Here is a 17522-nt window from a genome sequence, read left to right on the forward strand (position 1 = left end):
ACCCAAGTTGGATATGAGAAATTTTGATGGCAAGGATCCAATTGGCTTTGACAAACATATTAGTTATTTGATCTTCACCATGCTTCAAGTAAAGAGAGAAGTTTAAAGGAATGTTATATTTAAACCAGATGGAAATCCTTCTGGGATCACTCTTTTGAAGAGCGTGAATTGATTTGAAATATCCCAAGTATGTTTATTTATATGTCAGACAATTGTGTGAAACTCTAGTGTCAATCTTGGTTGAAGAATGCATTAAAAATAGCTTCACTTGTAAATTTCAAATTCAATATAATTGTCAGTGGGCCCTTGGTTTGCTAGTGAAGTTGAATGGTTCTTAATGAGCCCAACAAGGATCAAGTCTTGCTGAGTGCAAGGCTCTGACACCATAAGGGATGAGGTCGGGATCGTGTCCCGGGCAAATTTGGTAAAATGGATACCCCTCACTCCTCGGCTCTAAAACGATTTTGTGGATGAAAAATCCTCCATTAAAAAAAATAGTTCAATATATTTTAGATAAAAAAATTGGTTTTAATATATCATTTATCCTTGAATTACTTTGTAAATTTATCGACTCACTTGTTTATACCATTTCTACATTCTCCTATGTAGAAACTTTATGGACAATTAAATATAACCACACAAGCTTTGTTTTTCTAGGAAAAAAACATCTTATTAAGTTGCTTCATCTGTGATGTTTTTTGAGTGAGAACACTATTAAATATATCATTGGATGGAAAATTTCAAAAAATAACTCTGTATATGTGTTAAGCACCAAAACTAACAGCACTGCAATGCTACGAAACACTAACTCTTGCTTTGAATCAACACCATAGTTTAGCACCAATAGTTTAGCACCAAATTTAGAATAAATAGTTAGAGTCTTGTGATGAATATAAAAATTAAAGAACTTTTCTATTAGTTCATGTCCAACATATAGAGAGGTTAGAAAGTGAAAATTCCAATACTTTCAGTTTTGTAAGGATAAACTACATGTTGCACCACTATTACCATTTTTCAGGTAGGTGAACAACTACATGGAAGAAGAAATTCTGACTATATTCCTGATGTGCTCATAATAAGATGAGGTCTTGCATAAACATTTCTTTATTTAACCAAATTAGATTGGCATACGTTGTGAAAAAATAATACAGACGAACCTGTGTAGCTGCAACTACACGGTATGAACTGAAAATGATATTGAAATGGAGATGCAGGGTATCGAACCCCGTACCTCTCGCATGCAAAGCGAGCGCTCTACCGTTTGAGCTACATCCCCTACATATCAAAAATTGATAATAGGCAAATTCAATTCTCCACAATCAGAGTGTTACAAATGTAAAGGTTTGGTTACTTAGTCGACTTGATCATGTATCAGTGTAGCTGCTGGGATTCGAGACCAGGTCTCCACGGCCACAACGTGGAATTCTCACCACTAAACTACAGCGACCGATACTACATATGTGATAATTTAAGAAAATAGATTTTAGATTACACAGAATACGATTCAAATTGTTGTTTTTCATTTCCCTCCCTCCCTCTAAGCAAGCTGCCTATTTGAACCAAAAAAGCTGAACCAATTAAAATTTTTAAATCTCACAACGTGGACGGCAGGATTCGAACCTGCGCGGGCAGAGCCCACATGATTTCTAGTCATGCCCGATAACCACTCCGGCACGTTCACTTGAACAGAACTTAACATTCTATTTCTCTGTAACTAACCATATTTCACTATTTATTTTATTAATTAGTATATATTAAATATTATCATTTAAAGGCAACACCTGCGCCTGTAGCTCAGTGGATAGAGCGTCTGTTTCCTAAGCAGAAAGTCGTAGGTTCGACCCCTACCTGGCGCGTCTTCCGTATACGGATTCATTCGGCATCTGTTGTCTTTTCTCTAGTGGTATTGCATTTTTCACACGTCCGATTGGAATGAGTCTAAGCCCCATCCAAACTAAGAGGTACATTCTCCTCCCCTTTGGCTTCTTACAACACTCTTGCAGAGTCATTAGTGTACATGTCAAAAAATGTTCAAATTTCACTCAAATCAATGATAAGTATTACTATGCACTAAAATAAACAAACCATATTATTCTAAACTTCTATGCATCTTATTGCATACGTGGCTTAGCGTATCCTCCAACTTATCATAAATTGTTGAATTAATCAATCGGATTTAAGTGTGATAAAGGAAGTCTCAAGGGTTCCCCATCACCATAGCAAGTCCTCCAAAATTATAAGTGTGTACCTTCTACATGTGCTGAGGTTTCAGAATTTTCAAAGGGAAGGTCACCCAAAAATATTAGGGCCACACTCAAGAGGATCAAGACCAACCTCGTCACATTGATCTACAATTTGGTGTGATTTTTTATTTTGCACGACACATTTGGCACAACTTGTTCATCCTAGATCCAGTCTCAAATATAAGGTATATGTCTCCTATTGTAATCAAATCATTATCCTCTCTAACTTCAAGTTAACCACTTATTTCAATCCATTTATTCCATAGTTTAGTTCTTGATCTATTTGATTCACGTGCACTTTCATACTAGACTTCTTTCACTAAGGGTTTCGAATCAAAACATATATTAGCACTATACATTTTGAAGGGAGTGCCTTTCTACTTCCTTAATTTCAAAGAACTCATAACATGCATTCCTAGCATTTTTGGTTAGATAGAGTCTAATTTTTATCTATTTAACATTTTTGTTACGATTTTTGTCTTTATTCTTAATATTTGTTTCATCTTTGTGCTTATTGTGCTTCAACTAAGGTTTGACCCCTAACTACTTCTCATCTTTCAAATCTTGTCCTTGAGGATTTCTTTCAAACTAGATATGTATTATTGTACTTACCTTGTTTTTTGATATAAAAATAATCACTATCCTCATTGCTTTCTCTTTTTTATTTCGCCTATAGTTTTGACCTAAATTGGCCTTTTTCTCATCCATTGTTGATTGTTATATCATTCACCATGGATATTGGCCTACCCTTGTCTTTGACCTCTATCTATGTACATGTCAAGGGTTTTGATATGTTCCTATATTTTGTTACATCCAACGTGTTTATCCTCGATGACATTATGTCCTACAATGTAGATGGTGGTGTATGTTCTATGGAGGCATTACTTTAAATTGTGTATTCTGAATCCTTCTTGGAGCTTATTGTTGCCTTCCTTTCCCACTTAGGTGCACTCATCAATTGCTTATGAATTTCACCTTAAACATGCTTCTCTTAATATTATCAATAGTGATTTTCGTGACCCTATTGACGATTGCACTCTTTTCATGATAAGTGGTGGCATTTGGCCAAGTTGACCACCTTTTCCCTTACTCCGCGATACACCTAATGATGAGGCATATTATGTGTGCTCATGTGACGTGTATTTCCTATTTTCTCCCCACATGATATATTGATTTTATTAATGATGATGATATTTTTCAAGCAAATCATGACGAATCTATCAATGTTAATTTTACTCCCTTATGCATGATGATAGCCTAGTTCATGGTTTTCATGATGCGCTTAGTGTTTTGTCCTTCACTTTTGTTGATTATGATTCATGTGGTGCTAATATTACAACTAAGGTTGATGATGCTTTGTTGCTTGATGATTTATCAAATGAGAAGTGTTGACGATGGAATGAAGGCCATAATATGAGAAAGTTAACCTCAAGGTGAGGCAATAAGAAGGAAATCAAAATAGTCGTGGTAGATGAACATATAGACAAGAGAAATATTGGGAATGATTTTGGAAATTCATATATACCGTAAGACGAGTCTATTCATATATTCATACCATATGTTCCTTTTAAAATTTACCCTTTTATATCATAAGCGTGTATATATCCATCACATATGTTGTGCTGGTACTCATATATATTACATTCATACATTTTTCACACTTCTTTTCTATCTTCATTATTGCTCTCACTTTATTTTATTTCTAGTTCACTGTCTACCAACATCCTCCCATGACTTAAACCATTATCTTGTCCTCAATACAACCTTCTTATAATCAAAAGATATTTTACTCTCAAATGTTTTTTAAAAAATTGCCCTTTACCTTCTATCAAAAAATTGACAATATGGGGATATCATTTATTACGTTAAAAAATGCTTTTTTAGAGTCAAGGGAGTTTTCCCAACTTACGACAGTTTGTTGAATATGCATTGTACCCATATTGAAATGTCAATGTATAATCTTTCTACAAAGATAAAAGTAGTAAGCTCTACCAAACATATAATTATTTGTTGAACATCCTAAATAATTTTTTATAATAGAGATAGATGAATGTTTTCTTTTAACGCTATTAGGAAGCTCTCAACTTGGGCTCCTTGATCCTTAATATCAATCAAGGGTTGATAAAACTTCTCCAATGAAACAAATTTTAAAAACACCACAACTACCATTTCATTTGAAATGACTCAATGTGAGATCATCTAAAAATTTATAATTATATCAAAATAAGCTACTATAGCAACCTTGCACATTAGATGGCTCAAAAATATCTTCTACATACAAGGAAATGTGTCAAATATGCTATATTGATTGCTTCATAGTCCTCTTATTGACATACACAAGTGCATATTAGATGTGCATCTAAATAATATTAACAACTAAAGGAGATAGATATCACTATGTGAGGGATATTTCCTTGCTTGGTCAAAGTTTTGATACTGATAAGATAAAGGAATTAAAATAGAAATTCAACACTGTATTCCTCTTTTATTGGTGACTTTTAATAGCTAGAGAACAAAATTACTGTTAGTTATATTGAACTTGAATGCAGATCATTAATGTTAATTACTGTTCTAGTACCAACATCGGTAATAACTGATCATGGAATTTTCTTCACCTAAGTTTTCAAAAAATAAAAAATAAAAGATAATGTTTATAGATTTTAGAAAATCAAACAATGGTAGTAGTTTCATGCACAAAGAGGGACAGTCTTTTGTAGTTATAGAGAGGATATGAATTGGCTATGTAAGTGCATAGGTAAATAGCCAAATCAATGGTGCAATATATTTCTAGTATGTCTCACCATTGGATAGTAATATAACCAAAAATTACCCTAAGTCATTTGATCTATGGTATTGCAAGGCCTTGAAAGCATTATCACAAGGAGAATTTGTTACTTTTTTCTCATTTGGAGTTTGAACAATCTCGTCAAAATGTTGATTTGTGAACAACTAATGTGAGTCCAAATTCTATGAACCAATAGTTATTTGCTACATGGTCCTAGCTATCACATTTTGTGGGGGTCATAGTCTGGTGAGTATGAGGTTGTATAGGTTTGAGATACCTTCTTTTATTTTCTTTGTCTGTAGCACATCTTTGTCTTTTGTTTCCTCTGATAATGTCCCAACACTGATAAATGCTCCATCAAATATAAGAAGATTTTTCACAATGTGTTGTTGTTTAGAGTTAGATGGTTTTTCATAAGATTGAGGAGAAAGTGGTATCTGTGATAGTGAATATTCTTCATTCCCTAGATCTCTTAGTTGCATTTATTTTTCCATGCTTGACAAAATCGAGGCAAATGATTTTTCCTTGGATTGTGTGTTTGAAGACGATGCCTCCCTATTATGAGGAACAATGACCTCTTGAGCTGGTTTTAGATTACTACAGTATTGAAATGGATTTGAATCTGCTGAGATCGTGATTTCCTACCCATTGTAGGGAAATTTGAAGCACTGATGATATGTTGACGGAATAGCTTGTATGTCATGTATCCACGGTCTTCCCAAGAGTATGTTGTATGATAAATCCAAGTCTAGGACTTGGCATGTTGTGTCTTTCTGCAAAGGTCCCACTCTGATGGGTAATATCACAATCCCTTTAGAGGAACACTCTTCTTCATCATATGCTTTGAAAGTGATATTTTTTCGGGGAGCAACTTCATCTTCAGAATAACCTAGAGCATGGACAAGACTCAATGAGCAAATGTTTAACCCAGCTCCCCCATCTATTAGGACACATTTAACGAGCATTCTATGAATGAGCACTTCAATTTGCAAGTGAGCATTATGGGGATGTTGCAAGGAATCAATGCTTGGATATGAAGGGGATGGGCTTTGAATATGATCCTCTGAAATAGGTTTGATGGCAATCATGGATATCCCTTGGGGAACTTCATCTTTGGGTGTATTGTTTGGTGAGGATGCTATGGAAGGTTCTTGCAAGTTTTCAAGAGGTGTAGGAATAGATGCCTTTGTAGAGTCAATTTTCTTGTGGGGGTATGAGCCATTACTAGACATAGGTGCGCGATTTTGATCTTCCTCGGCAAGATCCCTTAGGGATCTCTTTAAGAGGTTGCATAAAAGAGCCACCTTTCTTTGGAGATGTATTTGAATCCTTGTGAGGTTTTGACATAGTTGGCTTTTGATTTTGAACTTGTTTGATTTCTCTCATATGTTGACTTTTTATGTATTCTTCTTGTATTTTTCTTTGGTATGCCTTGTTTCTATGTTCTTCAACTATTTGGAACGTTTCTATTTCCATTTCTTCGATCTTACGTCTCCGTGCTCTAGTTAAAATGAGCATACACTTGTGTTGAATATTGTGCAAGGGTTCAATTGCCCAAGAGTTGTTTCAATAAGTGACCAACTGTCAATGTATATATGATAAAGTGATATGACACAAAAAGATAATTCAAGTATTTGAAAGATTTGCAAGTTTTTCGATCTTCGGTTTTGGAGTGCAATGATGATGATTTTGATAAAACCAAGTCCAATAGGAACGATATATCCTACGGTGTGGGACAAGGTTATCCTGACCAAATGTTGTAGTTTCGTGATAGAGGATGATAGATCTTGATGAGAAACATGTTTTGAGTGATCAGTTTATCAAAGAGGTGATGATGCACTTTGAGATGTTAGATCTTGAACTTGTTGAAGGTAAATACTTGAAAATCTTGAGGGTGTCTAGCTCTAGAATCTGATTTGACAGAAGACAACTTGACCAAGTGAACCAAAAAGACAACCTAAACACAAAATGACAAATATCAGGTGTTTATTCTTACTGTAAACTGACCAAGCAAACATGATAGATTTGAAAAAAGACATGCTGGAAGACAACTCTGGACTGACATAGACATAAATTCGTACGACAATTTACGTAGTCCCAGACGAAAATTTATATAGACCCATACGACAAAGGCCTAATCTCGTACGACACTTCCCACAAAACCAGACAACAAAGGCATAATCTCGTACGATGATTTCCATAGAACTAGATGGTAAACTAGCTTTCTCGTACGACAAACTAGAAATCTCGTACGACTGAGGACAGAGCAGAGACAAAAAATTTAATTTGACAAATTTTTGACCAAAAATGTTTGATGTTTTGATTCTTTTTTCTAGTTTTAGATGTCTAAGTTTCTGTTTCAGGGATGAAAACACAACAAACACTTGATATGATAAGTGACCTCAAGCACAACACGCTAAATCCTAAGGAAATTGGTTGAGAGAGAAAACCTTTTCTTGCAAACTTAGGTACACACCCAATAGCTAATAAGAATACAACCACTGAGTCTCACACAATGGATTCTCAACGCCGCATTAGCCGACTCCAAACGCTAATGGGGGCACGATATAACAAGTATCTTGGGAGAGTTACTATCTCTCTTGCACAAAGATTATCCCCCTTTCAAAGGTGAATCGGGTAGCTTATATCTTAGGGTTTGTAGTAAGGGTTTCCATTTGAAATTACCCCTTGTAGTTGTGCAAGCACGATTGAGGCCTATAGCCCAACAAGGTACCAAAACAAGAAGTACTCACGCAAGCATGAATGAGACCGCAAGGCCCTACTAAATGCACGATATGACAAAACTCAAATAATTGCATCCTCTGAGACTTTAATCCTGAGAGGCTTATTTTTTAGAGTGAGTTGGAAAGCTTAGGTCTAGCTGTACTCACTTGGGTCGTTCTCAAGCATAGAAAACAAGATGTTCATTAACCATTAGCAAATTAAGTGTGCCTAGAAAAATTTAAGAAGACACAAAGTTTGGTTGAGTTCTCCTAGGCAACCTGCAAAACAAATACATTAGTAATCATGTTGTTTTTGATGAGTTGAATCTTTGGCAAGCATAATCTTCGACAATCGTCCTGCAAAAGCCAGTTAGGCTGCTAGAAAACTCACAAATAGACCAAGGTTAGCATTAGTAGTAGCCAAATTGAAGCATACAAAACCTTTAAATGCAAACTGTTTTAAAAACACAGAAGCAAAAAATCGTACGTTTTCTCACCTACTCGTATGAGTATTCTCACATACCCATACGAGTACACAAAGAAACTCGTACGGTACTGCAAAGGTACTCATACAAGATTCCGGAGCAGGCCTAGCCAGAAACCCGTGAGATAGAAGATTTGATGATGAGAGAGGTTAAGAAATTAAATTTCCTACCCCACGGTGGGTGCCAAAATGTCGTGTGTGTGAAGTAGGATACCTGCAGCTGCAACACAAACACTCAATAGATCATTACAAGCATGGTTAGAAAATTGAAATCAAATGAAGCATAAACCATAACAAAGTGACCTATCACTTCCTAAGAGATGCAAGTGTGTATTTTCTCTCAGATATGAATAAGCAATCCCAGTGACTTGACTACACCTAGATGGAGGATTTAAAATGATATGATATGCAAGCTAGGCGAATGCATGATTATGATAGATTGATCCTAGAAGCTAATTAAGCTAATGAGATGCATGAATAAGCTAAATGAGAGATGCATTATGCTATAATATGATCAAATTAAGCTAGATCTAAGATGCAATTTCCTATAATAACAATGCCTAAAAATGATATGAGATGGGATATGCCTATAGTAACAATGCCTAAAATGATATGAGATGGGATCCTTTGTACTACAAAATGGGGGATTTTATAGGATTTCCAAGGGTAGGGGTGAGGTGGCAGGAATCAATGGTCAAGATTGAGTCTGAAGATATCGAGGGTGAAATTGGAGGAGGTTGGAGAAGAGGTTGGAGGGAGGGACACTTGTTATCTCTGTGGTGACAAATGTCAAAGAGCGTTGCTCATAAGAGGGCAAGTGTCCAAGGGAGGAGACATGTGGCATAAGTTCCATGTGTCTCAAGGGGAGAATATCCACCCCATAGGAGGTTAGGATGTGAAATATAGGATAGGGTTAGTTAAACCCAGGATTAGGTGGAATGGGTTAGGTTAGGGGATGGTTAGGTTAGGTGGTTAGAAGTTAGGAGGCATGCGGGTAATTTGAATTTAAAAATTCAAATAATAGGAAAAGGCTAATTAACTTTCAACAACTCATAAATTGATTTGTTTTAATTAATTAGGAGATTAGAAGAATGAATTAAATGGGGGGGATTAATTAATCAAAGGGGACTATTGAGATGAACCTATTAAATAAATCCTTAGATTTATTAATAAGCAGGTGAATAGGGAATTTAATCAAATTTCTAATGAATTAAATTAAATTGGGAAGGTGGATTAATTAAATAATTGCTTAAATTTAATTAATTATCTTCAGACCATTTTTAGGTGTATACACTACTTACTCTGACTTGAAATATACAATTGTAATTGAACAGGGGATTTGTATGAAACTTCTTCAAATGGAATATGAGAGGTTCAAAAGTTAGAGCTTAATAGTAACATTTTTAATATGGGTAACTTTGTGGAGGTTCCCTCTTTAAATGATCAAGCTATGCCTGCTCTCAACAAGTATTGCAAACAGAGTGAGGAGGTTGTAGTAACCACTAGGAGAGGACCTAGCTTAGAATTTTTTTAAAGGAAGCAATTTCCTACAGTTAGCTTCTACCCCACCTCTAAAAAATAGAGCAAAGGAAAACTCATCCTCGTTGCATATGGTAAGCTCAATGTTGCAAAACACAAGATAAAGAATAGGACCAAATAGTACTCATCTTCTATCTCCAAAAGGAAGGAGACTAATGAGAGCCTTCCTAAATTATTTGTAATCTTTATTAAATCAATGGATACTTCTAAATGATCATGATCATGGAATTTAATTTCACATTTGGGTGTGTTAGGGGTCTAGAAACCCCTGATAGGAAATATGTTACCAGAAGATTATTAAATGTGATTAAGAAAAAATATATTCTATTCTCACAAGAAGTAAAAGCTATCCACTCCAACCTTGATGTTAATCTTAAGTGCATTTGGAAATTTGCCCTCCTATTCTCTACCAAACATCAGATCCAATAAATGGGCCCAAAATGTTATTGAGAATGGATCCTCTCCTTATAATGGAGTTGTTTGGGTGAATCTAGAAAAAAGATGACCTCAAATTTGGATTATGTTATATGTCTAACTCCAAATGACTATAGGGACATAATTGAGTTATGGAAATGTCGTTATAACCTTCAATATATTTTATGGATCTTGGGGGGGCAGGGGGTTTAACATAGTTGAGCGCCAAGAGGATAAAGTTGGGGGAACCAAATTGAATTGAAAAGGTAATGAGAAGTATTATTGGTCTAGGCCAAAATATAAATTGAACTCGTTTGACCCTCTTGATGGTAAGGAGGAAAATAAATCCATATGACTTACTTGGTGCAACTCTCAACAAGAAAAGAGAAGAATATACTGCAAATTAGATATATTCTATGCAAACAAAGATCATTTCAGTTTTAACAAATATGATGATGGTACCTATGTAAACGTGTTCCCTTACACCCTCTCAAATTATCATCCCATTCAAGTTGATATCCTTATGGACAATGCAGTGTAAGATACATAATAATTATAACTTCATGTTCAATATCAATTTATTACAAGATAAAGATTACAACACTGTCATTTTCTTGCTATAATAGATTAATAAATGGATGATGCGAGATAGCTTTTCCATTAAAACGTGGGAGTATAATGTTAATAGTTAGAAGATAACATTTCAAACTACATGCACAATGAGAGCTATGGATAGAAGGAGGTTAGAGGATAAGTTAAATGATGATCTCATGATTGCTGAAATATTCTTACAAGATGAAACTTCTAACTTGGAGCTAAATGAACAATTTGTTGTGTCAAAAAAATCTTTAAGAGGGCTCCAAACTAGAAAGATACAAGGTCTCAAAGTAAGAGAAAAAATGGGGATAAATGGATAAATGGGGATAACAAATGGGGAGTTTAACATAGTTGAGCACCAAGAGGATAAAGTTGGGGGAACCAAATCGAAGTGGAACCATAATGAGAAGTATTGTTGGTCCAATCCAAATTCTACAACTTGTTTGACCCTCTTGACGGTAAGGAGGAACATAAATCCATATGGCTTATTTGGTGCAACTCTTAATGGGACAAGAGAATAATATACTGCAAACTAGATATATTTTATGCAAATAAGGATCATTTTAGTTTTAACAAATATGATGATGGTACTTGTGTAAAAGTGTTCCCTTACACCCTCTCAAATTATCATCCCATTCAAGTTGATATCCTTATGAACAACGAAGTTAGTAAGTTACATAATAACTATAACTCCATGCTCAATATCAATCTATTACAAGATGAAGATTGTAACTGATGCCCTCCTAAATGGCACAAGGTTAGTCTATGATCAAAGAACACAAAACACACAAAACATTAGTGTTAATCAATCTAAAACTAAACTATGAAGGCATACCAAAAGAGACACAAAAGACATGCTAATTTATCTAATAAACAAAACACAGATTATGAGGCATCTCCAACTGCCTCTTAGCATGGCTTTAGCTTCTTCTCCCTTGTTCCTCTCCTCTCCAAGTTCCAAAATAGTGTAGCTCTCAGCAACTTTTTGCACTATGGATGCTTATGGAGGATTGAGATTGTAGTATAGCTCTAAATGTGAAATAAAAAGCTAATACTAATGCTAAAATGTTGTATTTAAACCAAAATGATAAGATGTTAGATTGCTTATGCTAAATGCTCTCTAAAAATGTCTATAGCCTAAATGCATACAAGTTTTCAGGATCTGGATTATGAAGAAATGGGCTCTATTTATAGGAAAAATGGAGCAATGGATGGCCAGGATTGAAGGGTTTAATCAAGGGTCAAGCTTGAAAGTTGGGGATCCATGTGCACAATTTGCACCAATAAAATAGTGACAAGTGTCAACACAGGATTGGGTTGAGAGAAGAGGTTGGAGGCATTAAAGGCCTGAGAAGACCTCATGGTTATCTAAAGGCTAAGGGTCAAGTCTAAATTAGGATTACCCATTGGATTAGGAGTTAATGCAAGGATAAACCTTTGTGCAAATGATTAAGAGATAATCATGGTCAAAGCATTAAAGGCTTGATGAGACCCTTGGGTTGGGTAGAGGTTGAGTCAAAACAAATGTTTTAACCATGTGGGAGGGTTTGGGTTAACCATTAATGGTTTTTGAAGACTTTGTGGATTAAGTGGTTGAAGGTTGGAAGCTTTCAAAGGTTATCAAAGACTTTGAGCCATTTAGTGGTTGAAGACTTGAAGCCTTTAATGGTTATCAAAGACTTTGAGGTTTTGAGAAGTGACTTCCCTTTGCTTAGGGATGTGACAAAGTTTAGAGGATGGATTAGGCTAATTAGGAAGGGGTTAGAAGAATCTAGAAGGGGATTAGATTTTGCAAGTGGATTTGGTGGGTGAGGGAAAATAGGATTTTATTTAAAATAAAAATTCATTTATTTCAAAATGTGTGCAAGTTGCATTTGTAGGAAAATGCAAGTGGGGGGGGATAATGATTTAAATAAATGTTTTATTTAATTTATTTAGAAGAGGAATAGGGGGATTTAATTAAATAAATAGATTTTATTTATTTAATTGATTTGTATTTGGCTTAATGAATTAATTAAAATAAATTGAATAATTTATTTAATTAATAGAAGAATGTTTGGGGATGAATTAATTAAATATTAATTTAATTAATTGATGGTTAGTGGATTTTTAATCAAATAAATACAAAATATTCATTTAATTAAGCTGGACAGATTTATGTGACTACATTTGCCCCTCTTTGAGACGGTGCAGTTTATCGCATCGTTTCAAAGAAAGAAAAATAGGTGTGAAGAAATGCCCCATAAAATGTGAATTTAATGGGTGGTATGCCCCCTCGAGAGATGGGCCGAAAAATTTCAAAAAAATTGGGCGATCTCTCGAAAAAGAATGAGAAGTGGAGGGGAGGTAGAATAGAAGAAATTAGCAACAACAGTGAAAGAATGGAAGAAAAATAGAGTGAATACGGAGAAACAACAAGCCAACGAGTACCCTGAGGTCATGCAAGAGATACATAGCAGATGTAGTGTGGGGTTTGGATTGATGCTATACAATTGATCAAAATTGGTTGGACAATCTGGTGCAATCGGTTTAATTGCCCCGGTCAAGTCAAAGCGTGACAGTTGATGTCAGTTGGTTGCTTGGACATGATAAAGTCTGAGTAAGTGAATCAAAGTGACCTGATGTGACTTAGACAATTGATGTAATTGCCCGATGAAGTCAAGGTATATGAAGCAAAATACTCATTGAGACGTAGACAATTGATGTAATTGTCCATGGGATTGTGTTTGATTGGTTGATCAATTGATAGTATGTGCGTGTGATGGATGGTTGTGGGGAATCATGGCAACCCCGTTGAGACTAGGTCATTATGATAAATGCCTGTTGTAGTCTAGGTTTGTCATAATCGATTACCTGTTGAGACCCGAAGATACTTGATCAGAGTATCTGTTGATAGTCTAGGTGTGTGTGAGTTGATGTACCTGTGCAGACAGAGTAACTTGCTTGGCTTATTGGATGACTTAGGATAGGAAACACAATCCCTCCTATTTAGAGATGGATGGTGATGAACGTGGCTTGATTGGGTTGATTGAGAAACGATGTAGGGTATGTGATGTTGATTATCGAGATGGGGAGGGTGAGGGGGGGGTTCAATGTTAGATAGAAGAAATGGAAAACCTATGACTCATTCCTATGGAAGAAGAGGAAAATAGAGTATGCATTATTATGACTATGTATGCATGATATGTAGCTATTATGAATGTATTGATGGGTGGAATGCAACGAAATGCAATATATACAGATGAGATGAGATGACGATCCATAGTGCTCTATTTTCATCATTGAGCTTTAAAATGTTGGAAGAGAATACAAGCATCTTGACATAAGGATTCAAGATGACCTGAGTATTTCTTTCATGGATTTTAATATAGCAAGTTAATACAAACGACTTGATATAAGGGTCAAGTCGACCAAAGTATTGCTTGCGGAACAGACAAGGATTATCTCCTTTCGTGCATGACTTGGATCGTCCTCCTTGATCTTAGGCTGATCAGATCCTGAGACAAGTGCATACCGTACTAAGAAATAAAACCTTTATCCAGTTTGGATGAGGTAGGAGGAACCAAAGAAAAAGCATTGTACCTGTAACCAAACAGTATATATACATAAAGAATAAAGAATAAGGATCCTTGGTAATGGTTCATGCTCATATGGTCGAGGTATACGCTGTAGTCAGCAAGCCGTAGTGATCTATGACTACATTTTGCATAAGATCACGTAGCTTGGTGAACTTCCCACGTAGACACCATTAGTACATGCCCCAATACTTCATCGGAAGTAATGCGCAAACGATACAAAACAATGCTGAAAGATCCCAATACAGATAAACAAATGATTGTACTCATAAATCAACCAAGTATTTGATAGCTTAACATAATTTTCTTGTCAAAGAAAACGTCATCTTGTCTTTGTTTTTTATAAGGAAGGATGCATCCTTGTTGAAGATAGTTTTGAGTGTTGATGTTGATTCTGTGGTCGATTGATAAGTGGTCATTTTGTGGAGTATATCACAATGTTTGTTTGGTATCTATGTGGATGAGTATGTACAATGTGTTGCCATGTTTTTGGGTGATTTTCGATGGTTTTTTTCGATGTTTTTTGGATTTTGTATTGTTTTTGAATTTTTTGGTTTTTTGAAGTGTTTTGAATGTTTTTTGGATTTTGTGAGATAGTTTTAAATGAAGAACTTTAATGAATCATAATACAATGTAGAATCCACTTCCATCAATAGGTTAAGGGCATTGCCCCCAGTTTTAGACATGACTATGAAAAAGCGGGATGCTTAGATGCATGAAGTATTTATCATAATTGCAGAGAAATAACAAGCCATGGTTTTCGGATGGATGGATGTATGTATGAAGTAGATGTGATCGCAACAAGTCTGAAAGACAATGGAGCCATAGCCTTTACGAGTGGCGCCTGTTTGCCAGGTTGTCACCACCGTACTTACCCAAGGTGCCACCGGAGTGGTTGTTCACCGTTTGGATGCATGATTTTTCTTTACTTTTTTTAATGTTTTTGTATTTTCTTCAGGACATTTTTCTGAATGTTTTTGGTATTTTCTGATATGCAGGGGAGCCTGATGCTTTGTACAGCTTTATGTGTAAAACCGTTTGAGGTGCATGCTATTGATTGGATCTGCAAGTGGTTCTCCTTCTGATGTAGCCAGCTGATATGCCCCGGACCTGAATATAGCAGTGACAACATATGGGCCCAACCAGTTTGATTCAAACTTGCCTTGATGTTCTTTGTTTGGTTGGTTGCGAGGATTCTCTCATAGAACAAGATCACCTACCTCAAATGTACGAGATCTAACTCGGTGATTGTAACTTCTGCTCATGCGCTGCTGATAGGCTTTGAGGTGATTGTATGCAGCTTGTCGCTTCTCATCAAGTAACTCTAAGTCCTGAAGACGGGATACTCTATATGCTTCATCATCGATGAGATTATGCAAGGAAACCCGTAATGATGGTATCTCAACCTCAATAGGTAAGATAGCTTCAGCACCATAGACCAATGAATAAGGAGTTGCACCTGTAGGGGTCCGAATGCTAGTTCGATATGCCCATAATGCTGGATTCAGTTGAACATGCCAATCACGACCGGCATCATTGACTGTCTTCTTTAGGATCCTCAATATGTTTTTATTGGATGCTTCAGCCTGACCATTGCCTTGTGGGTAATAGGGAGTGGAAAAGCGGTGTTGGATATGAAATTTCTCACAAAGTTCACGGACATCCTGATTTTTGAAAGGAAGACCGTTATCTGTGATGATGGACATGGGTACACCATACCGGCAGATGATGTAGTTGAGGATGAATGAGGCGATCTGCTTGCCGGTGACTTGGGTAAGTGGAACAACTTCGATCCACTTGGTGAAATATTCGGTGGTGATAATAATGAATTTATGACCGTTGGATGAAGATGGATGAATTTTACCCACAAGGTCAAGGCCCCATTGACAGAAAGGCCATGGTGTTGTGATTGGTTGCAGTTCTTGAGCTGGTGCATGTATTAGGTCGCCATGAACTTGACATTTCTTGCATTTCCTGACAAAGTAGTAGGAATCCTTTTCCATAGATGGCCAATAGTATCCAGCTCGCATGATCTTCTTGGCTAGTGATGGACCACTTGAGTGAGTCCCGCAAATTCCTTCATGTACCTCTTCTAAGGCCTTTGTTATCTCATCTTGTTCCAGACATCGAAGGAGAGTACCATCAAGACCGCGTCGGTATAGGGTTTCGGCAATAATGGTATATTGAGCAGTTTGGCGAATGAAGGTTTTACGTTGGTTATTTGATTGGTTGGGAGGAAGGGTGTGATCGCGGAGATAAGTGTAGAATGCACCGTACCATGGGGATTTAGAACCAACAAGGCGACATATCATCTCGGATTTAGGGGTATCATAAGCGGGGATCCAAAGCTGTTCGACCAAGAATTCGTAGCGTGTTGAATTTTGTGGAAGATCTAGGAGAGATGCAATGGTAGCCATGGCATCAGCAGCTCGATTCTGATCTCTTGGTATCTGCTCAAAAGTGATAGTAGTAAATGATGTCTTTAGAGTGTCCACCATTTGCTTATATGGCATGATTTTATCATCCTTTGTCTGATATTCATCTGTTGCTTGTCGAATGACCAGTTGGGAATCGCCATATACTTGCAATTCTTGTAATTTCCATTGTACGGCTAACCTGAGTCCTGTGATCAAGGCCTCATACTCTGCTATGTTGTTTGTGCATGGAAATGTGAGCCTGTAAGACTTCGGGATGCTATCACCCTGAGGTGTGATAAACAGAATGCCTACCCCTGAGCCATGCCTAGTGTACGAGCCATCAAAGTAGAGTTTCCATGGTTGTGTTGTTGTGATCATGAATATCTCTTCGTCTGGAAAATTGGAAATAAGAGGATGATCGCCTATGAGAGGTGCATCGGCCAACTGATCTGCAATAACTTGACCTTTGATAGCTTTACGGTCCACGTACTCGATGTCAAATTCACTTAGAATCATCACCCATTTGGCCAAGTGACCTGTTAATGCTGCTTTGCTGAGTAAATACTTGAGTGGATCAATCTTTGCAATGAGTTGTACCTTGTGTGTCAACAGATAGTGCCTCAATTTTGTGGCTGCTAAGATCACTGCTAGGCAAGCTCGCTCAATAGGTGTGTAATTGAGTTCATAGCCAACCAGTGTGCGAGAGATGTAGTATACAACACACTCTTTGCCTTCTGCATTATGT

The 17522-nt window shown here is 36.4% G+C and overlaps 3 non-coding genes across 3 annotated transcripts; 1 reads left to right on the forward strand and 2 right to left on the reverse strand.

Moving 5' to 3' along the window:
* Positions 1 to 1203: 1203 nt before the first annotated feature.
* On the reverse strand, positions 1204 to 1276 carry TRNAA-UGC (transfer RNA alanine (anticodon UGC)). The gene has a single exon. It is a non-coding gene; the product is annotated as a tRNA-Ala (tRNA).
* A 323-nt stretch (positions 1277 to 1599) lies between these two features.
* Positions 1600 to 1681, reverse strand: TRNAS-AGA (transfer RNA serine (anticodon AGA)). The gene has a single exon. It is a non-coding gene; the product is annotated as a tRNA-Ser (tRNA).
* Positions 1682 to 1783: 102 nt separating this feature from the next.
* On the forward strand, positions 1784 to 1856 carry TRNAR-CCU (transfer RNA arginine (anticodon CCU)). Its single transcript has one exon. It is a non-coding gene; the product is annotated as a tRNA-Arg (tRNA).
* The last annotated feature ends 15666 nt before the right edge of the window (positions 1857 to 17522 follow it).

The sequence above is a fragment of the Cryptomeria japonica genome, chromosome 1 (genome assembly GCF_030272615.1).
Source record: "Cryptomeria japonica chromosome 1, Sugi_1.0, whole genome shotgun sequence".
NCBI classification, from domain to species: Eukaryota; Viridiplantae; Streptophyta; class Pinopsida; order Cupressales; family Cupressaceae; genus Cryptomeria; species Cryptomeria japonica.